This window comes from Oncorhynchus mykiss, chromosome 7 (assembly GCF_013265735.2).
Source record: "Oncorhynchus mykiss isolate Arlee chromosome 7, USDA_OmykA_1.1, whole genome shotgun sequence".
Lineage (NCBI taxonomy): Eukaryota > Metazoa > Chordata > Actinopteri > Salmoniformes > Salmonidae > Oncorhynchus > Oncorhynchus mykiss.
In genome coordinates, this window is record NC_048571.1 from 45,353,082 (window position 1) to 45,377,288 (window position 24,207).

General features: G+C 41.7%; 1 long non-coding RNA gene across 2 annotated transcripts in view; it reads left to right on the plus strand.

The window, feature by feature from the left end:
• The first annotated feature begins 2,459 nt into the window (after nucleotides 1-2,459).
• LOC118965290 overlaps nucleotides 2,460-24,207 on the plus strand; it is a 31,933-nt gene continuing 10,185 nt past the window's right edge. The window contains exon 1 of one of the 2 annotated variants that reach the window (XR_005052588.1): nucleotides 2,460-2,868. This is a non-coding gene — a long non-coding RNA (uncharacterized LOC118965290). The remainder of the gene's footprint in view (nucleotides 2,869-24,207) is intronic. The other variant, XR_005052589.1, reaches the window with a different exon arrangement.

A 24,207-nucleotide genomic window follows, 5' to 3' on the forward strand; every position in this document is an offset into this window, starting at 1 on the left:
GCTCTATTATTTAGGAGATTATTTAATTCAATATTTCCCATCGGCAGCCAGCCGGCACCATCAGCAGGCTAGGAATGTTGTACTTGGTAGGCCTATGCAAGCTTACTTTAGTCTTCTTTTCTTTCGTTTTTTTTTTGTCCCTCACATTTGAAACCGAAAACAATTCAGCAACGTAATACGATGTTTTATCATTTCATTGCGATAGAACATTTTGGTTCAAAGTCAATATTTTGATCATAGCAGTATTGTTTCAAATTCATTATCCTAATTGAAGTCTTATGATAAACAGAAGAGCTCCTTGTCCCTGATTGCGCATGCTGGAACTCTCTTTCTCATTGGTCTATTCATAACTAATATACTGCACAGTGATTTCACCACGGAAGGCCAAAACTCCCTCTCACCAAAACAGGCTGAAATTTCAGGCAGTGTTCTCAAACAACTCTTAAAACTAAAAGGGCATCATCATCATTTTCACTATTTCACAGTATTATTCCAACCTCACAGTGTGGAAATATATACATATAACACACAGGAAACCACGTTTTTGACGACCCTGGTCCTTTGACCTGTTATGTTGCACCACATACTTCAATTGATCCCTTGTTGATCCTGGGTACAAATTCTCGAATGACAGTATGATAATATACAACCCATGGCAAAATGAATTAACCATCTGGGATTAATAGGATCTGGGTAATTTAGTCATTACCAAAGACTATAGTACAATTGACAGTGATGTGCCATTCAGGCAATCCCCTTTAAACAAGTTGTTTAGGCAAAAAGCCCTGCAGCCTTTCAAATCTCATCCCAAGCCATTTGTCAACATGCCCGCCAGACTTGTCCAGCTGTTCACAGCCAGAGGAGAAGGGAAGTTTCTTTCTATGTAATTTAGTCCACGGGGCCAGCAGAAAAATGTGCCCACTTTGGGATGGCAAAGGTTTGATGGTATTACATTGTTCCCCGCAAGCCCCTGATCAAATCGATGTATTCTTTAAAAAAAGTAGCTTTCTATGTTTTTCATACCTTTATATATCTTGCTGCATGGGAGTCAATGCAATAGAATGTTCCCGGGCTGATGAACGAATGTTTTGAGACCAGTTGGAATGTTCCGATTCTGATTGAAAATGACTGTATCTCATCTTTAAAACCATGGGATTTGGTACATTTTTGCTATCAGATCCAATGATTTACCTAGACTGATTCATCATTGAAACAACAATGTTACAAATAGCAGAACTACAAGTTTGTTTTGGGCCAAGTCCAAGAGATCCAAATCTGGTAGCGTATTGGTTTGATACAGTGCCGTGTATTCATGGATGCCAAGGAAAGCCAGGCTTCACAAACATTTGACCAATAAAAAACAAAAATGTATATTTAGCCTCTCTGTGTTATCTTAATTTTCCGTCAATTGTGGCTGAATCTCACAGGAGAAATCATCAGAACGAGGGAAACAGCGCACCTCTGTCTCAGTATGTGTAGCCCATGTATCTGATGCTGTCTTGACCAAAAGACTATGACATGTGGCGGCCGTGGCATTTGATTGACTGATGCCAACCAAGCACTTGGCCTCCCTTGATAAAAAAAAGATTGAATAACTAGCCAATCAGCGATGAGGTGAGCTCAACTGTGGGTTGTCCTGGTGCAGCAAAACGAGGCCTTTTTGTTGTTGGCTTCACACCAATTAAATCACATTCTAAGCAAAACTGCATTTCAGATTCTGGTCTGTTTGTGTTGATGTCCTGCAGGGGCTAGCTTTCTAAATCATCCCTTTCCTATACCATGGATGGATTTGGGGTTTTGGACTTGTGGTTTTGACTGAATTCTCTGTACAGGTCAATGATTTATGACGGTGATTCTGATCTACGTGCTCCACTAAGGCAGTTATTTATCTTATAACTTGTCCTTGTGGTAAAAATTATGTAGGTAAAACAAAAGCGCGATTTTAAAGTACGTATCTCAGAGCATCATAACACCATTAGGTGTAAAAACTTTACTTATCCAGTTGCGGCCCACTTCTTGGAGGCAGGCCACTCGATTTCGTCTCTGCGTTACATTGGCATCGAACATGTCACCCTTCCTAGGAGAGGGGGTGACCTTGATAATTTATTGTTAAAACGAGAGGCTGCCGGGATCTTTAATTTAAAGACCCTTGCGCCCTTCGGTCTCAACGTAGACTTTGATCTGAAGCCATTCTTGTGACTATTGTGCCTTTGCCATTGTAATTGTTTGTAAACTTGTGTAGTTAAATTAATCTATGATCGTATGCTATCCATTTGTTGTTTGTATGCTGTTCTTTGTATGACATTTTAATATTGGATTATTAACCAATGATATTAGGCCACTCTTGGCCATGATTACAGACACCTGTGTCTTTTGACACTATATAAACGAGTCATCCCGCAGTGTTTGTGATTATACCCTCATGAAGACAGCTTGACTGTCGAAACGTTGGTATTACATTTTTGCATTCTTAGCTCTTAGAGTGTGCGGCTCTCTTTTATTTTCAAGTTTCTACTCCGCTAGCCAGCACCTCGTCTTAATAGGTGTGCGTTTCTTTTTCTTCTAGGTGATTCTGATCTAACCATAAATGTATATGTTGTGCCACTGGCCTTAGACAATTTAGGTTCAATATGTAGCCTAGACGTGGCCTAGCCCTTTTAGGCTCACATTAACTAGCTAGCTAGCTTACCTGGTTTACTGTTGCCCATGCAAGGATGTTAGGCTAGCAAGCGTTTTAGATAGGTAGCCTATGACAACAAAAACATAAAGTGTACTGTTTGACAGAGCCATAGACCGTTTTGCGAACATGAAAGAGGAGGATGGCATTGGCGTTCACCGAGTCTACAAGTATGGTGAGTCAACATTTTGGTGAGTCAACATTTTCTGTCTTACTTACACGTGTACACACACACACACACACGCTGCAGGTCATATAACTGTTTTTTACATGCAATATTTGCTTTGTGGACTTGTTGTTGCTCTTGTGATGAAACAAACGTATGTGTAGTTGAATTTGACTGTTGACTGTTGTCTTTTTGTTTTCCTGGCCTTATTGTATATCATGGTGGCGTATGAACCAATGGGTTATAGAGCAAACAACGCAATTATCACACCATAGGTTGTAATATGGCTTGTTTACAGGCTTGGTATGGCTTCCTCAGGGATTTTACCAACGCACCACTACAGGTTTTATAGTTGCCACCTGTAATGGTCTGTTGTATAGCAATACTCAGCATGCCAAGATGAAAGGTGTGCTCTGTAGTTTGAGTTGTCCCAGCAATTTAACACAAATACTTAGGTAAACACAAATTCTCTAAAAAGGAACTTTGGTGATCAGACTCTTCTGACCCTGACCATCTTAAAATAATGCTCTCTAACCTTATGTTGTTTAATGAAATCTGCTACTTAATCATTCTGTAGCCATTAGTTCAGTGACTGGATGACACATTTATTAGAAATTATGTAATTGGTGATTGGAGAAAATACTATATACTATTTTTCCATAAATAGTGTAACTAGACACGATCTAGAACGGCTGTAAACCTAAGGCTTTAATACTTCACCAGCTATGTAAGTTGATGCCCTCATCATCAGGCAGTTTAGAGTGTTGTTGGAATGCAGTGAATGTGACAGGATTCAAGACAAAGATTTTAAATAAAAAAATATGGCATAATATTGTACATCATTATAATCACTACAAACCAGTGAAAGATCCCTTTAGGAATATTGCAGATACATTTTTAACATGGGTAGTGTTTTTTGTATATTTTTGGAACAATTTAGCAAACATTTGACAAATATGATATATTTTGCAAACCAGGCTACATTGGTTGTGTTATCTGCATAACTATAACATATTTCTAATTACCATTAGGCATTGTAACGGTTTTCTTGGTGAGAAGGAGAGTCGGACCAAAATGCGGCGTGTCTATTGCAATCCATGTTTAATGAAGTAACACACTAAACACACACTATCAAAACAATAAACTTAACGAAAACCGAAACAGCCTATACTTGTGTAACCTAACACAGAACAATGACATCAGGACACTAAGGACAATCACCCACGACAAACTCAAAGAATATGGCTGCCTAAATATGGTTCCCAATCAGAGACAACGATAAACACCTGCCTCTGATTGAGAACCACTTCAGACAGCCATAGACTTAGCTAGAACATCCCACTAGCTACAATCCCCATACACACCACATACAAAAACCCCATGCCACACCCTGGCCTGACCAAATAAATAAAGATAAACACAAAATACTTTGACCAGGGTGTGACAGAACCCCCCCCCCCCTAAGGTGCGGACTCCCGAACGCACCTCAAAACAATAGGGAGGGTCCGGGTGGGCGTCTGTCCATGGTGGCGGCTCCGGCGCGGGACGTGGACCCCACTCAATCAATGTCTTAGTCCCTTCTCCTCGCGTCCCTGGATAGTCCACCCTCGCCGCCGACCATGGCCTAGTAGTCCTCACCCAGAACCCCACTGGACTGAGGAGCAGATCGGGACTGAGGGGCAGCTCGGGACTGAGGCAGCTCGGAACTGAGGGGAAGCTCAGGAGTGAGAGGAAGCTCAGGAGTGAGAGGAAGCTCAGGAGTGAGAGGAAGCTCAGGAGTGAGAGGAAGCTCAGGCAGGTTGATGAATCTACCAGATCCTTGCAGACTGGCAGCTCCTTGCAGACTGGCAGCTCCTTGCAGACTGGCAGCTCCTTGCAGACTGGCAGCTCCTTGCAGACTGGCAGTTCTGAACAGGCGGGAGACTCCGGCAGCGCTGTAGAGAAGGAAGGCTCTAACAGCGCTAAACAGGCGGGAGACTCCGACAGCGCTGGAGAGGAGGAGGGCTCCGACAGCGCTGGACAGGCGAGGCGCACTGTAGGCCTGATGCGTGGTGCTGGCACTGGTGGTACTGGGCCGAGGACACGCACAGGAAGCCTGGTGCGGGGAGCTGCTACCGGAGGGCTGGGGTGTGGAGGTGGCACAGGATGGGTTAGACCGTGAAGGCGTACTGGAGATCTTGAGAGCGGTGCTGGCACAGGACGTGCAAGGCTAGGGAGGTGCACAGGAGGCCTGGTACGTGAGACTGGCACCATCTTCACCAGCCGACTAACACGCACCTCAGGACGAGTATGGAGCGCTGACCCAGGTGCCATCAAATCCCCGACACGCTCCGTCGGGCGAATTCCATGTTTAAAACACCAACACAGCAACTCCCTCATTTCTCTCTCCTCCAATTTCCCCATTAACTCCTTCACAGTCTCTGTTTCGCTCACCTCCAACACCGGCTCTGGTTCTGGTCTCCTCATTGGCTCCTCACGATAAACAGGGAGAGTTGGCTCAGGTCTGGCTCCAGACTCTGCCACACTCTCCCTGAGCCCCCCCCCCCAAGAAATTTTTGGGGCTGACTATGGGGCCTCCGTCCGCGCCGCCTTGCTTGCTTCGCAAACTCCATTCTCCTATATCCTTCCGCGCACTGCTCCATCGAATCCCAGGCGGGCTCCGGCACTCTCCCTGGGTCGACCGCCCACCTGTCTATCTCCTCCCAAGAAGTATAGTCCATACTGTACTCCACTTTGGGCTGTTCTTGCCTGTTGACACGCTGCTTGGTCCCTTTGTGGTGGGTGATTCTGTAACGGTTTTCTTGGTGAGAAGGAGAGTCGGACCAAAATGCGGCGTGTCTATTGCAATCCATGTTTAATGAAGTAACACACTAAACACAAACACTATCAAAACAATACACTTAACGAAAACCGAAACAGCCTATACTTGTGTAACCTAACACAGAACAATGACATCAGGACACTAAGGACAAACTCAAAGAATATGGCTGCCTAAATATGGTTCCCAATCAGAGACAACGATAAACACCTGCCTCTGATTGAGAACCACTTCAGACAGCCATAGACTTAGCTAGAACACCCCACTAGCTACAATCCCCATACACACCACATACAAAAACCCCATGCCACACCCTGGCCTGACCAAATAAATAAAGATAAACACAAAATACTTTGACCAGGGTGTGACAGGCATATTCCACCTATTATTGAAAGAGTTTTGGCAATGTCAGACCAATCCATTTAAAACCAATCAAGCCTGTTGACGGACATATTGGAAAATGTGTATCCTATGGTTAAATCAGCAATAGCTGGGCATCATTGTTTAGACTTTTCCTAGCTTCATGTACAGTTTAGTACTCATTATGAAGGCATTTTGAGAAAATTGTTTTCCTGTACCTCTTTGCTGGATGTAATGCATTCCTATGGGATTTCATATAGGGTGCAACGTACAGGGCAGGTTTCACATCACATTTCCTGATGTGAACACAATTTATGGAATCATATTGTTTATAATTAGTAAATACTTCTAAAATTATTTTGTTGCATTTTAATGCAATATATGTGAAAATGATACAAAACCCAGCAATTCAGGCAGCATTTTTGCCATATTTGTACCACTATTTTGGTAACATTTTGCTAAATACATATAACTGACATACATGGGCCATAATATTGTGTTGTCTTCATTGTAAACACACATTTTCAAAACCAATGCATTTCCTCCCAATGAAATGAATGGCAGCCATCTTAAAGATAGGCTGCTGGGACTGATTATAGACTAAATCTATGATGACTCTATGTAGCTAAATCTATGGTACCATGTGACAATAGAGTGCATCCCAATACTGCCCATTCTGTCTCGATGTACTCCAAAAGGGATACATGTAGGACCCCCTAAGGTGGGTCCATAGAGATATCATTACCAATCCAATTGTTTCATACCTTAATTTGTATTGTTTTATGAAGTTAATAATATATAAATTGCCTTAGTATGAGAAGATTAATAATAATACATCATTGACTAATTGTGCTGTGAGGTTAAGAGACATCAAAGCCAGCACATATTTTGTTATGTCTTACCATGTTGAATGGAGCTAACTAAGCAGCTTGAAGCAGTAAATCAATGATCCTTTAACTGGTAATCAATGAAATCTCATACCTCCACTCTCAAAACACCACTAGCCTCATTGACATCAAACAATTAACACACAGCCTACAGAATGAGAGTTTATTCATTTCATGTGATGGTTAATGTTGACATAAAGAACATGGCAGAGCAGAGGAAAGTCCAACTTCAAATACTTTACCATTGTCCAATACAGTATATCATGGCAAAACTGTAAATGTTGAGTTTGATTCAGTGTTATAGTCAACTCTTCTCCAAGCTCAATTATTATTTATGTACTCTATGCATGAACTATGCATGGTGTAAAAGTGTTGTTTTGAAGTCATTGTACATCGCAGGGGTATAAACACCAGGATAGTGCTGGGTCAGTCTATTTGAGCTTGCAGAGCTTGTTACTGTCGTCACAAATCACTGAGCCTAGTAATTACTATTGTATTCTCATACCTGCTGTTAAATATATTGTTTTTGAGCAACATGGGAAGCCTCAGACTTTTGCCATTGATTGGCAGTAATCAATTGGTTATACTCCCACATCTAACACCACAAACTAGGTCCCATTGTGAGTCCATTAAGGAAACGTGACTAGAGATAGAAACAGGTTTCCATCTTTGTTACTCTCTATTCCCTTGAGGCGCTCGCTATGAGTAATCCTTGTATCACACTGTCTCTTTTTCTCGCCGAGTCCCTAATATTATTTCCTGGTCTCCTTGTCACAGGCTATATGTCTGTCTGTCCTACTATTTATTTATTTGATTATTCATTTTCTGTTCTATTCTCCTCCTCAAAAACGGTTCTGTCTCAATATTTCCCATCGGCATCCTGCCGGCACCATCAGTCGCATTGAAATGTTCTACTTGGTAGGCTTATGCAAGCTTACTTTAGTGTTTTTTGTTTATTTTTTATAATAATTCAGTAACTAAACAAGATCTTATATAATTTCATTGTGATATAACATTTTCGGTTCAAAGTAAATATTTTGATCATGGTAGGATTGTTCCAAATTGAAACCTTACAATTAACAGAAGAGCTCCTTGTCCCTTATAGCTCATGCTGGCCATTCTTGTTTTTCTAAGGCAGGTGTTCAGCCATTTGCAGAGGTAAGCATTACCTTGAGACTATAGCCGATATCAAGTGGAACAAACAAGCCAAGGATGCAATTTAAGTTCTCATCAGAGCCTTTATCTCTGATAGCACAAAGTGTGTGGTGTCAGCACTGTTAGCCATAGTGTACACTCTATAGTCAAAACATGCTGCATGGGTGATCGGGAGTGACCATGGTCAGAGAAGGTTTGCGTTAAATGCGGAAGACACATTTCGGTTGAATGCATTCAGATGTGCAACTGACTAGGTATCCTCTTTCCTTCCATACAGTAACTTGACTCTGAGTAGATAAAACGTGAAAGATATGTGTTTTGAATGACATGTTATAAAACTGTGATTTCCCACTATGCAATTTGATTACAAATGTGTGTTCCAGCCTATTTATGCAAAATGTAAAGCTGGTCTCTGGTCTGATCACACATCTGGCATCATGCATACATTAATTCCACACAGTCACACATAACATTTAACATACAAGCTACTGACATCTGAGTCAATATTTTTCTGAGTTTATTCAAGGGCATACTGTGGTTCTCTTAAATTGTTTCCTATCTTTGGTGTAATTTAGCTATTCGAAATCCAAACCTCAGCCTTAACACAGAACTCCATTCAACATTTTGAAAGGTATTATTATCACGTTTCAGGTATGACCCAGATGCAGACAGTGTCGAAGAAACAAATGTTTATTTCTAATACAGGTGCAGGCAAACGACAGGTCAAAGGCAGGCAGGGGCCAGCAATCCAGAGGAGGTGCAAAGGGTTAAGAATGGCAGGCAGTCGCAGGGTCAGTTCAGGCAGGGGTGAGTAATCCAGAGAAGGTGCAAAGGGTCCAGAACGGCAGGCAGTCTCAGGGTCAGGGCAGGCAGGGGTCAATAATCCAGTGAGGTGGGACAAGATATAGAACCGCAGGCAGGCTCAGGGTCAGGGCAGGCAGAAGGGTCAAAACCGGGAAGGACTAGTAAACAGGAGCAAGAAACAGACAGGAGCAGGGGAACAAACGCTGGTAGGTTCACAAACAAAAACGAACTGGCAGCAGACAAACAGAGAACACAGGTATAAATACACAGGGGATAATGGGGAAGATGGGCGACACCTGGAGGAGCGGTGGAGACAATCACAAAGACAGGTGAAACAAATCAGGGTGTGACAAGTATTCCCTTTCAAGGGTTGGTAGTAGCTGTTGGAGTTGGCCTGCTTGAATCTTCTATATTGTTGAGCATACAGTAATACCTTTGGCCTGTGGTCCCAATCACAATTGTGTTTCTCGACATTCGTTCCAGCTAGCCAAGGAATGTAATCCCTTCCCAAATTGTATTCTGATGTAACCATAACAGTGGAGAAATGCCCAAATTCTGAAGGGTCTGTTGAGTAGCATTTTTGAAATTGTTCTGGCAAGAAATGTATTATGAGAGAAGCAACACCTTGCCTCCACAGAGGACAACAAACTCTTAAGTTTGTGTATTTGCCCTGCGTTGAGGGTTTACTTATATATCTGTTACAGAGAGGCAACATCCCACATTCCCTTCTGATTATAAATCATACTCTTCTTAGACAGCCGGAAAACTTCAACACCAAACTTCACCCATCTTGTTCAATTTGATCACTGCTATCAAGACCTAAAGTAGAAGAAATAAAAACCTTGATCCACTCAGAATCTCTAATCTAGTGTGGCTTGTATTTGATTTCCTTTGCAGCTGGTCCACATTTGTCATCCTGTAATATTTATCATTCCTGAGCATTTACCATTTCAGAAACATTTGTCATCCTGGAACACTGCTTGTCATCCCCCTGCCTGGTCCCTTTGGCAATTTCTCTTTGTCTATTTGACTCACAAGACAGCACTACTGTATGCAGGCTCCTCTCAAAGTCTGGATGGAACATTACTGCTCCTGCAGATATATTCACAAACACCCCTGCAGTACGGACATTTATGGCGGCGTTACTTCATCATGTGAATATCAGATAGAAATAGCTGTCCTTGGAGACATCTCTGTGGGGGTGTGTCCTTTGAAAGAGAATCCAAATTATTGTTAGGGGAGAGAAACAGATTTGACCTTTAGAGACATGTCTAGAGAATCCCAGATACGCCATTTGAAATAAGCCAAATTCGATCTGGAAATGAAATGACTAATTGCAACAGAGGGCTTCAATTCCCATTTCTCATTATTTATGTTGACTGCGTGGCCCTGGGTATGGAAGTGAGTGAATTCTACAACGTTTTCCTCTAATGAAATGAAATGGAGTTGATGGAGTTTCCAACACACCCTGAACAGTATAGGAGCGATCTTAAGTTGTATGATAAGGCATACTAAGGTAGAGGCTTTGTGTGCACTGAGATTTAGTTTCATGTATTTTCTGTTGTTCATTTAATATACTGTATGTCCATTTATAAACATCTAGAAAATGTGCTTTTCAGCTTTTTTCGCAGTTTAAAGTGCTGTTGATTCCCATGGGTTATCCATTTTTGATGTGCCCTTTGGGTTACAGTCCCAGTATATGCTTTTAAACCATCTAAAAGGAACAAAGAGGTTTGTGTGCAAATTGCCTTTGTTTTTCTAATTTAGATGCGAGTTTTGCTGAATACTTGCAGAATACACATTGGTAATGGTGAAAGGAAATCTAAGTTCAACAAATACTTCTTACTACATAGTAACTTAGGACTCTTAACTATTATCTTGCACCTTCAACTCACACATTCTTCTCATCAAAAGACACTGGATTGTCTGTTGTTGTGAATGTGCCATCTGAAGAGTTGAGAGTGTCCTAAGCCTAACTATCTGGCGAACTTGTCACATTTACACCCGCTCTCCCTCTCCGGCGCTCGACCTCGGCAGTTTATTCATCATTACGCAGACCTGCCACCATCGTTACGCGCACCTGTGCCTCATGAGACTCACCTGGACTCCATCACCTTCCTGATTACCACCTCTATATCTGTCACTCCCTTTGGTTCTTTCCTCTGGTGTTATTGACTCTGTTTCTGTGTTTCATGTCTGTATGCTACTCGTGTTTCTTGTTTTGGTCCATGTTCCGTTATTTATTAAATTCACTCCCTGTACTTGCTTCCCGATTCTTAGCGTACACGTTACAGAATAACGCCTCACCAAAGGGAAACAAATGGGATTTTTTTTTATTTTTAAAATGTTTTTTTACTGGTGACGTCGGTTCCAAGTGCCGCTGCCGAAGCGACCGGGGATGCCTCAGCTGGCTCTTCAGGCTCCCAAACCTCAGCTGGCTCTTCAGGCTCCCAAACCTCAGCTGGCTCTTCAGGCTCCCAAACCTCAGCTGGCTCTTCAGGCTCCCAAACCTCAGCTGGCTCTTCAGGCTCCCAAACCTCAGCTGGTTGGACAGGTTTCCAAGCCTCAGTTGGCCCGTCAGGCTCCCGTGCCTCAGCAGAAGTGACTGGCCCGCTCCTGGTCCTCGGGACCGTCCCTCTGGTCGCCGTCCTGCAGCCGGAGCCGCGCATCAGAGAGGGGGTACTTTCACGTCTACTCCCGCTCCCCCTGTACTTGCTTCCCGACTCTTATAGAACTGGGCAGAAATCACAGTTCACAGTGATGATTCAGTCAAGGTGCCTTGCGACAAGAAAGGCCAAAGCCTGACAGTTTGCTATGTGGGAGCAGACCAACAGACCAAAGAGGAAAGATGGTCAGCTGTTTAAAATAGCTTTGTGTATCCGATGAAGGATATTAACCTATGCTTTGGACGAGAACCCGGCATGTTTCTGAACCTGTTGTGGTAATAAACCACATCCCCATTGATATAATGAAGTGAGCTGGTTATTCTCTTGTTTTTGATTGTCTGGTGCATGGCTGACCTTTACCCAGGGTGATTGTGACAGCCAGAGTACGTTGAGTCAGGATCTGAAAGGAGCTGCCCATAGAATCATAAAACTAAGCACTAACTCTGGTGTGGAGATGAGGCTATTACTATGGTACAATTTAGGGGTGACAGTCTGTCTATGAAATTTCCTCCTAGGGCTACAGATCTCCAACTGCACTTCAGAAACTGGAGTAAGGCTCTTACAGTAGTCAAACCAGTTGCCATAGAAACCAATCAAGGGGTTTGAATTTCAATATCAAAAGCAACATAATTATTTGGCATGTGGAGAAATGATCTTTCCAGTAGCAACTCTAACTCAGGGGTGTTGTCATTGTCTTATATCAGATAAGACAGTGACAACATTGGAGCAATCTGACGTAAGACAATGGGGTGTAGTGCAAGCCATTGCCAAGAAACATTCCAAATAGAAAACGTGTTTTCTGTTTACTTGCTAGCTTATCTGAAGTTATTGAAATATGTGATCTGTGTTCCACCAAAGTTATTCCCGAAGGCACCTTGGTGAGCATCATCGAGTGAATTCATAATTATATTAGACAGTGGGCACTGTCCTGGTCCCTGAAGGCATACTGCATAATCATGGTACAGTATAAGCAATAACTCAGGTACCCACAACATGTTTCAGGTTACTTCTCCTGAAAGCTTTTACCAACAAGCAACCTTTAGGGAGACAGCTCTGGGGGGGGGGGGAATCACTTGAATATTGTGTGGGTGGGAAATGTTTGGTTAAGATGAGTGTGAAGCATGCTATTAAACTATACCACTAGGCACTCTCAAAGTCCCGTTTTTGAACATAACAATTCATCTTCCATGATAACATGATGTGGTGTCATGTTCACTGTCAATAATGAAGATGTGCCTCTAGGAAGAGGGATCACAGGTGTTTAATTTTTCAGACATTGTATTTACCCAGGAGCATACACAAGCAGATTACATAAATTATGATTAAATGTAAACCCTGCTGAGAATATCATCAAATCTCAACAAATTACTCCTTTTGTACTTGCACACATATATCCTATGTATTTTTCCCTGTTAGAGGTGGGATGCAATCTTCTGCTCTTAAAAAATGTGATCTCTATGCCAAAAGCACCTTTGTGATGGAGGGTTCAAGTAAAGTGCAACCAGAAATGCACCCCTAAGACTACCATCTCTGCACTATCGCATGGCCTCAGTTGTGGCTAAGTAGTCTTCTTACAGATGAACTAGAAAGCCTGATTAACACTGCCAGACTCTGCCCTGCTTCCCAGTCAGGTTTCATACAACTTCTGCACTTGTACATTTCACCCTGCACTTCTCCAGAGAATAGCAAGGATGTACCCTTGTATACACTTAGCCTTTGCTGCAATCCCTTTAGCATGGCAAGGCTGTCTCTCTTTCCACTTCCACTGTAAATTAATGTGCATAGATCAGAGGACTATTTGTCCCCAGCTCTGCAGGCTGAGATTGTTGTCCGGCCCTGAGGATGCAGCCCGACCTCACTCCAGCCATAGCGTTTGCAATGTGTGGAGAATAATGGGCAGACTCGCTGGTGCTGTGAGCATGCCAATGCCAAATCTGCTATCCATGTGGTTCTCCAAGCATAAAAACTATGGACGGGTAGGCTCCAAAAAACCTCCACACTTGTTCGGAGGGGCTATGTGAGTAAGCAAACTTGATGAAACACAGACTGACATCCTCTGGTTTTGTTTGGAGGAAGAACAGTACTTCCCCATGATTTAGAGCCTGATGACAGTCCTCTGTCACAATCATTCAGGGCTTAGACGGACAAAATAACAGGGGAAAGAAATTGTACTCCAATAGGCAGACATTTTTTCTGCACTTCAAATCTCAGCTAGTAACTAAAAGTAGTGCAATGTAAAAAATATATATATATAAAAAATAAAAAAAATTCAACACTGTACAGATTCGTTCACGATTGCCATTTCTAAAGCCTTTAATAACGGATAACACGATTGATATCTGCAAGGCATTCCAAATATATCCAAGGCTTTCATAGAAGTTGGGGACATCATAGTGGAATTTAAAGGAACAAGATATGAAAGGGTACTGTCAGCAAACTCCCAAACAAAATGTCAACATATTTGGTGTCTTAATTGCCCTCGTTGCTGCACACTCCAAAGAACATCCACCATTCTGCTGTGATGTCCTTATTGTTAGCGGAATGCCAGCATCATACTACTCCATTCTCAGATCTCTCTCCAAGGCTTGTTATGTGAAAAGTAGTGTGGTCATAGGATTTCTAAAAAGCCCGAAGTGTATCGCAGTCTTAACAGAACAGGATTTTACACAGAGAGGCTCTGAGATTGAGCCGGCAGTATACCATCCATCCCCCTATGATGGAACAACCTACTAACACTGTGATATACGGTGGTGGCTGGTGGCACTTCAAATGGGGAGGACGGGCTCATAGTAGTAGCTGGAAGGGAATGAATGGAATGGTCTCAAACACATCAAACACCTGGTTTCCATGTGTTTGATACCGTTCCATTGAATCCATTCCATCCATTATTATGAGCCATCCACCTCTCTCCAGCCTCCTCGGATGAGATTTAATGATGGAGCAGAGAACATGTGAATGTGAGAATGCACTTGGAATGCATTGCTAGGGAACTTAGAGTTGTGTGTGACGTGTGTGAGATGTGATTGATTGTGTTGTTATTGCTAAGGACTCTCTTCCGGCGGCCTCCGGGACTCTTTTCGATCCATCCACTGTCTGTTTGTACTGCTGCTCATAAATTTTACAGCTGCACTGGGACCTGCTGGGAGCTTAAACAATTGCTTTATTGATGAATTCCCTCATACAAGGAAGAGCACCACAGCGCAGAATGAGACTTGACGCCACAAGCATCTATTTTTTAACTGTCATTGTTTGAGCAGAAGTAAATGTTTGCATTTATTTCTATCTGAGCATTGTCCTTTAAAGTTAAGAATAGCAGTTATAAACGGTATGTACTACATCAGGTATTGTGCTGTCCTTGATTAGTGACAGAATAGGAGTCAGTCTGTAATAACACATACGGAGCCTTCAGAACGTCTTCCCACCCTTGGACTTTTGGTGTGTTACAGCCTGAATTTAAAATTGATTAAATTGAGTTTTTTTAGTCACTGACCTACAAAAAATACTTCACAATGTGAAAGTGGAATTATGTTGTTCAAATATTTACAAATGAATTCTAAATGAAAAGCTTTTCCTTCGCCCGCTTTGTCATGGCAAGCCCAAATAAAATCAGGATTAAAAATGTGCTTAACAAATCACAATAAATTGTCTGGACTCACTTTGTTTAAAATAATTGTGTTTAACATGATTTGTTAACGACTAACTCATTTCTGTACCCCACACATGTAAGGTCCCTCAGTTGAGCAGCGGATTTTAAACACAGATTCAACCACTAAGTCCAGGGATGTTTTCCAATGCCTTACAAAGAAGGGTACCTATTGGTAGACGGGTTTAAGTTTAAAAAAAAGCTGCCATTAAATATCCCTTTGAGCATGGTGAGTGATTAATTACACTTTTGATGGTGTATCAATAAGCCCAGTCACTAAAAAGATACAGGTGTCTTAGTTTTCGGAGAGGAAAGGAACTGCTCAGGGATTTCACCAAGAGGCCAATGGTAACATTAAAACAGTTACAGAGTTTAATGGCTCTGATAGGTGAAAACTGAGGATGGATCAACAACATTGTAGTTACTCAACAATACTAACGTAATTGACAGAGTGAAAAGAAGGAAGCCTGTACAGAATAAAAATATTCCAAAACACGCATCTGCAACAAGGCACTAAAGTAATACTTCAAAAAATGTGGCAAAGCAATTCACTTTTTGTCCTGAAAGAAAGTGTTATGTTTTGGGCATATCGAAATCAAAACATTACTGAGTATCACTCTCCATATTTTCAAGCATAGTGGTAGCTGCATCATGTTATGGGTATCCTTGTAATTGTGAGTTACTTTCCAAGAAGAGAGTGAATGTTCCTGGGTGACCAAGTTGCAGTTTTGACTTAAATATAAATCTACTTGAAAATGGCAGTCTAGCAATGATCAACAACCAACTTGACAGAGCTTGAAGAAATATTGTACAATCCAGGTGTGCAAAGCTCTCAGGGACTTATGCAAAAAGACTCACAGCTGTAATCACTGCCAAAGATGATTCTATCATGTACTGACTCAGGGGTGTGAATACTTATGTAAATTAGATACTTCTGTATTTCATTTTCAATACATTTGCGCAAATGTCTAAAAACATGTTTTCACTGTCATTATAGTGTGTAGATACATGAGAGAAAAATGTGATTTAATCCAATTTGAATTCAGACTGTGACATATCAATGTGGAATAAATCAAGGGGTATGAGTGCTATCTGAAGGCACTGCATTCAGGCTGTGACACATCAATGTGGAATAAGTCAAGGGGTATGAGTGCTATCTGAAGGCACTGCATTCAGGCTGTGACACATCAATGTGGAATAAGTCAAGGGGTATGAGTGCTATCTGAAGGCACTGCATTCAGGCTGTGACACATCAATGTGGAATAAGTCAAGGAGTATGAGTTGTATCTTAAGGCACTGCATTCAGGCTGTGACACATCAATGTGGAATAAGTCAAGGGGTATGAGTGCTATCTGAAGGCACTGCATTCAGGCTGTGACACATCAATGTGGAATAAGTCAAGGAGTATGAGTTGTATCTTAAGGCACTGCATTCAGGCTGTGACACATCAATGTGGAATAAGTCAAGGGGTATGAGTGCTATCTGAAGGCACTGCATTCAGGCTGTGACACATCAATGTGGAATAAGTCAAGGGGTATGAGTGCTATCTGAAGGCACTGAATTCAGGCTGTGACACATCAATGTGGAATAAGTCAAGGGGTATGAGTGCTATCTGAAGGCACTGTACACATAAATATACATATGAAATAGAGTTCAGATAGACTGCTAGGCTAGATATCAGAGATTGTACATGTTCAAACAATATCTATCACATTTCTGATACTATAGCTCATATTTAATATGAGAGCCTGTTGCACATGATTGGTTTACAGATAGGAAATGACTGCTTCATTAGCCAGTGAAGTCAATTAAAAGTCATAATAGACAGAGCCACACAGCTAGTGGGAAAGTAGGCTTCATTCTCCCTATAATTATTGCTATAATGGAGAGGCGTGGAATGCTCATCCTATTTTCAACCTGTCACTGAATAACTATTTTCTGCACATTTAGTGTTAAATGTGTTTTTACCTCAGCGCTCCCTGAAAATGTATGCAAAGCTCTTATTCTGAAAGGACTGCCTTTTAGAGAAACTAAGTTGCAGTGTTTATTAGGGATTAGCATAAACCATCTGTGAAATTGTTCAGATGACACTCTGCCTACCTTTTGTTGATCATTCACATTGAGAGTGTTTATTGTAGAACATGGTTCTACTTGCAACCAAAAAGTGTTATCCTATGGAGACAGTCGAAGAATCATTTTGGAACCCTTTTTTTCTAAGAGTGTATAGTATTGTTGGATAAAAAAAGAAAATGTTTATGAGAGTTCCTGGTGAGAAACTGTGACATGCATATAGTTACACTGAGGTGTGTGTGGAGATACCCTGTGTCATTGCATCCATTGCGGCAGCTGGTCATTCTGACTTGGAGGAGCAATTAGGCTTCAGTGCCTTGCTCAAGGGCACATCGACAGATGCTTTGCCTGTTTGGCTCGGGGATTCAAACCAGCGGCCTTTCGTTTACTGGCCCAACGCTCTTAACTGCAAATGCACACAGATCAAGCCAGTTACAGCCACCTCTTGCAACCAACAATTCTGCGAGGCATTTACTGTTTAAGAATAAATATTGCAAGCAAAACATGTTTAATTCTTGCAAGGATCAGCTAGAGGCGCATGGCGAGTCAACAGGGGGCTGGGGAAATGGAATGCTGAAATATTTATCTGAGCATTGCATATTCAGCTGAGGGTCCTTTGTGAGTGCCTGTGTGATCTTCCGCAACACGTTCACAAATTAAATATTTATCGCATTTAAATAAATAGGCGAGTGGCAGGCCCCGGTGAGAGGGGGGATGCCTGGGTGAAAAAGGAGAGCAGCGAGTGGTGTGCTATCAGGGATGATTGGTGTCCCAGGAGGAGTGGGTGTGTTGAACCTGTCAATGTGTAGATATGAGACTAACCACAGTATATTCCTCATTCTCACAGAGTGGAATCAGCCTCAGTGTAAACAGCACATTGTAGCTTCAGAGAGCTGGAGAGGTACACAGAGACGTGTCATCACATCTCTCTCTGTAGCTGAAAAACTACAGCGGGGAGAATATGCCACACAGCAGAGATATAGGCCTATGTGAGAATATAGATTTTCCACTACATTAATATTTCACAAACATATTAACCAAATAACCAGCCCCTGAGGGCCTATGACCTCTGCAAATGGCAACACACATTTGGGTCAAAGGTCATTCCTAGGTCTGTGTTGAATTTTGATTTAGTCGCAAAAAGGCAATGTAAGTGACTGTCATGGGTGGAATGAAGTTGCATTGACAGCCTCAAGGATGAAAATCATCTGCCAAATTTAGTACATTTCTCCCTAACTTTACTTAAAACTGGAAAGGGATGTCAATTTGTGTGGTTTGGTCTACCACTTCCAGGTTGAAAGTCAACATCGTATTCCCTTCATTTCTTCTGAAGAGTTTGTGAACATCAAATCTGCAAAGAAATTCCCACATGCCATGTCAGAATGGCTGGTGACATAATTTTCCCTTGCCATGCAGGAAGACCATGTTCACTTATCGCCAATCAAACTCTATTAATCCACCAACTAATTTAAGTCTGTCAAATTGTGCATGAACATTTACAAATGTAAAACAGCGAAACCATTGTTTTCCATTTCCAAAGCTTGTGAAGGGAATGATTTGTACTGTGGGCATACGTGATCCAGCCCTTTTTATGAAGCCCTTGCTATATGAGCCTGTGTATGAAACCAACAGCCTGAAAAAGCTTTGTTCTCCTGAGATGATGAAGTGATACTTTGAAAAGGGCCAACCTGCTGAGCGGAGGACATCTAAAATGAGCCAAACATGATCAGCAATTATAATTGTCAGTATGTGGGAGTGTTTTACGTGAGGGAAGATAATTCTCCATCCACGAAATTGCTAGCATGTGTCAGAATGACTATTGATTAGAACGTTTTCGCTTGCACCCTGCATAACTGAGATCTATCCACTGAGGTAGGACTCACTCAGTTTGACAGTTCAGAGTATTTCAAAGAATACGTGTCAAAATATGATTTGAAACATCTATAGCCCAGTTCAGATAGAACAGCCAAGACGAGACGGTTTTATGCAGTTTTAAAACTAAGTTTGCTTGATCTCAACAGTCTTGTTTTAGAACGTCTCATGTTAGCTGCTGGAGTTTAAGATTCAACGTGTTAAATCTTAGCAAAAGACTTGAGACGAGACAGGTCCGTTGAGACAGAGAACAGTGCACTGAAGTTGTGTGTTTAGCCAGGCAGCTAGCTAGTTAACCAAGCAGACAGCTAGCTAGCTATTTTGCTGCAGTTATCTAGTCTAGCTTGCTGATATTTATCTGACAAGTCACAGTGTGCTCTGTTTTTGGTGCATGCATTTCATGATACTAATTGGCTACAACGCCTTGCTTCAGTAAGTGGCAACTTTGTTTCAAAGTTACACCACGCCATTTTAAAGAGGTACCGTTACCGTGGAAACATTTGACCTGAATGCCCCATCTGCAGCTGCTCTACAACACCACATGTTTCTCCTTATGTCAGCTGTTGTGTCTGAACCGGGCTTATGTAAGTATGTTTCTAGATAATATGGTGCCATGGTGTCAAATGTTGCATGTTTCAATCCATACAAAAACATGCATGGGTAAAATGTCCTGTAGCCTACATTCAACGCATACAAGCATAGGTCACAGGGGTCAGAGCAGACCCTTAATATTCCTTATAGAAATAGGAGAGGAGGGATCAGATCTGTTGCTTTCATGGGCATCTAATTTTCCTTTGGAAAGGGCCCATTTAAATGGACCCATAAAGAACATTTACAACAACATAACTTCACTCTCCCCTCGTTATACTTGGTATGGACTTCCTGATGGTGAGAAGGTAAATCTTACACACCCAGATGCGTTACTTTCCAGACTCTCAATACTTCTGTAATCACCAACATGAAAACATATAATTGTATAATATGGTATAAATACTATAGTATTCACTGTAGTGTTTATGCAGACATTACTGTAGTATTTACAGTTTACTATAGTATAAATACTGTAGTAAAATAACTGTAGTATATACACTATAGTAATTAATGTAGTGTTTTTGCAGCTTGTAGTATACAGAAGTATTTACTGTAGTGTTTTTGTGGACTGTAGTATACTGTTGCTACGCTCATCGTCTGATGATAAATGACCGGACCAAGGTGCAGCGTGGTAGGCGTACATTCTCTCTTTATTTGAAAACATAACACCGGGAAAAAAACAATGAACACAAACCGAACTTAAAGCTAGTCGTGCATAATGCAACAAACAAAGACAAGATCCCACAACCTAAATGTGGGAAAAAGGGCTGCCTAAGTATGATCCCCAATTGGAGACAACTATAGACAGCTGCCTCTGATTGGGTACCACACTCAGCAAAAAACAAAGAAACAGAAACCTAGAATGCCCACCCAAATCACACCCTGACCTAACCGAATAGAGAAATAAAAAGGCTCTCTAAGGTCAGGACGTGACAACTGGAGTGTTTTGCGGACATTACTATACTGTTTTTGTTTCATTATATCTGACATACAAGTGGAGGCATTCTCCTTCAGGAAACTACTGGAAAAACATTAAAGGACACATTTTCCATAACCTGTAGGTAGGTAGGTAGAGCTTCTGCTCTTTTGTATAACATGTATGTAACACAAATCAAATTTACAGTGAAATGCTTACTTACAAGCCCTAACCAACAATGCAGTTCAAGAAATAGAGTTAAGAAAATATTTACTAAATAAACAAAATAAAGTACAGGGGGTACCGGTACCGAGTCAATGTGTGGGGGTACAGGTTAGTCGAGGTAATTTGTACATGTAGGTAGGGGTAAAGTGAATATACAGAGTAGTAGCATTGTAAAACAGGGGTCAATGTAAATAGTCCGGGTGGGCATTTGAGTAATTGTTCAGCAGTCTTATAGCTTGGGGGTAGAATCTGTTAAGGATCCTTTTGGACCTAGACTTGGCGCTCCGGTACCGCTTGCAGTGCAGTAGCAAAGAGAATAGTCTATGACTTGGGTGACTGGGGTCTGACAATTTTTTTGGCCTTCTTCTGACACAGCCTATTATATAGGTCCTGGATGGCAGGAAGCTTGGCCCCTTATGGTCGAATGCTGAGCAGTTGCCATACCAGGCGGTAATGCAACCGGTCAGGATGTTCTCGATGGTGCAGAAGTCAAACTTTGAGGATCTGGAGACCCATGCCAAATCTTTTCAGTCTCCTGAGGGGGAAAAGGTGTTATCGCGCCCTCTTCACGATTGTCTTGGTGTGTTTGGACCATGATAGTTTGTTGCTGATGTGGACACCAAGGAACTTAACTCTTGATCCGCTCCACTACAGCCTCGATGTTAATAATGGGGTCCTGTTCGGCCCTCCTTTTCCTGTAGTCCATGATCAGCTTGTCCTGGCACCACACTGCCAGGTCTCTGACCTCTTCCCTATAGGCTGTATTATCATTGTCGGTGATCAGGCCTACCACTGTTGTGTTGTCAGCAAACTTAATGATGGTGTTTGAGTCATGCTTGGCCACACAGTTGTGGCTGAACAGGGAGTACAGGAGGGAACTAAGCACGCACCCCTGAGGGGCCTCAGTGTTGAGGATCAGTGTGGCAGATGTGTTATTGCCTACCCTTACCACCTGGGGGAGGCCCGTCAGGAAGTCCAGGATCCAGTTGAAGAGGGAGGTGTTTAGTCCGAGGGTCCTTAGCTTAGTGATGAGCTTTGTGGGCAACATGGTCTTTACTTGACATGTAGGTTTTCACTCATGGGTGGCACAAATTGGGATATGGGGTAGTGGACAGGGCAGTATGTATGCAAATTAAATACTATAGTATTTACTATAGTTAAAAAATGTGTAGTGTTTTTGCAGACGTTATTGTAGTTTTTACCACAGTGTTTTCTTGCAGATAATACTGTAGAATTCTATGATCTCCTACAACATTCTATAGTACTACACATGATCAAGAGATAGTACAGTGTGCAGTATACTACAAGGTAACTAGTATTTTTGCATGTACGGAATAGGAGGTATAAACGGTAACATGTTATGGCTGACTAACAGGCTCTGAAAAAAATAGCAAAAGAAATGCAGGTTTTAAGATGCCTGGGAAAAACAAAACACTTTGTAAAGACATACAGTTGAAGTTGGAAGTTTACATACACCTTAGCCAAATACATTTCAACTCAGTTTTTCACAATTCCTGACATTTAATACTAGTACAAATTCCCTGTCTTAGGTCAGTTGGGATCACCACTTTATTTTAAGGATATGAAATGTCAGAATAACAGAAGAGAAAATGATTTATTTCAGCTTTTAATTCTTTCATCACATTCCCAGTGGGTCAGAAGTTTACATACACTCAATTAGTATTTGGTAGCATTGCCTTTAAAATGCCTTTAAACTTGGGTCGAACATTTCGGGTAGCCTTCCACAAGCTTCCCACAATAAGTTGGGTGAATTTTGGCCCATTCCTCCTGACAGAGCTGGTGTAACTGAATCAGGTTTGTAGGCCTCCTTGCTCGCACAAGCTTTTTCAGTTCTGCCCATACATTTTCTATGGGATTGAGGTCAGGGCTTTGTGATGGCCACTCCAATACCTTGACTTTGATGTCCTTAAGCCATTTTGCCACAACTTTGGAAGTTTGTTTGGGGTCATTGTCCATTTGGAAGACCCATTTGCAACCAAGCTTTAACTTCCTGACGGATGTCTTGAGATGTTGCTTCAATATATCCACATAATTTTGATGTCATCTATTTTGTGAAGTGCACCAATCCCTGCTGCAGCAAACCACCCCCACAACATGTTGCCATCCCCGTGCTTCATGGTTGGGATGGTGTTCTTCAGCTTGCAGGCCTCCCCCTTTTTCCACCAAACATAATTAATGATGATCATCATGGCCAAACAGTTCTATTTTGTTTCATCAGACCAGAGGACATTTCTCCAAAAAGTACGATCTTTGTCCCCATGTGCAGTTGCAAACCGTAGTCTGGCTTTTTTATGGCTGTTTTGGAGCAGTGGCTTCTTCCTTGCTGAGCGGCCTTTCAGGTTATGTCGATATAGGACTCGTTTTACTGTGGATATATATAGATAGATAGATGATTTGTTTTGATTTCCCATGAAAACAAAGAGGCGCTGAGTTTGAAGGTTGGCCTTGAAATGCATACACAAGTACACCTCCAATTGACTCAAATTATGTCAATTAGCCTATCAGAAGCTTCTAAAGCCATGACATCATTTTCTGGAATTTTCTAAGCTGTTTAAAGGCACAGTCAACTGACCCACTGGAATTGTGGTACAGTGAATTATAAGTTAAATAATCTGTATGTAGACAATTTTTGCAAAAATTACTTGTGTGCACAAAGTAGATGTCCTAACCGACTTGCCAAAACTATAGTTTGTTAACAAGACATTTGTGGAGTGGCTGAAAAACGAGTTTTAATGACTCCAACCTCAGTGTATGTAAACTTCCGACCTCAACTGTAAAAGCCATGAAGTCCTCACAGAGCTGCACAGTCGCTGCCACAATTGTATGTTTTCATTTGGTGATAGCCTTTGTCGGTAATATTCATGTTAAGGATCAGGCGAAATGGGAGAGTAGTGAGTGATCATAATTGTACACATTTTCAACATCAATCTTTTGTCACACCCCATTGTCATCTCATCACCTGGTCGTCTGGGGTCCACAGGGATGAAAAGTGAGTTTTCCATTGCAGACGCAACCACTTCCTACTCTTGTCTGGTGTCGCTCTTGAGCTGGTCCACATATGTTATATCTGGCCTGCCCCTTCCACAGGTGCCACACGATGGTGTCCAAAGGATCCATTCACCAGCAGGGATGTCCTGTCTGTAGACCCCAAATAGTTAAAAATGAAATTCAAAACATTATCAGTTTAATTTCACTTCAAACTAAAGTATCCTGCTATTGTAGTAGAGCAGACAGGTTTGAAATCAGTTGAAATTAAAGAAAGTTGATCTTTATCGCCTCGCAAGAGTTCTAAAACATTCACTTGTTCACTGTTACCCATCACTGACTCACATTATT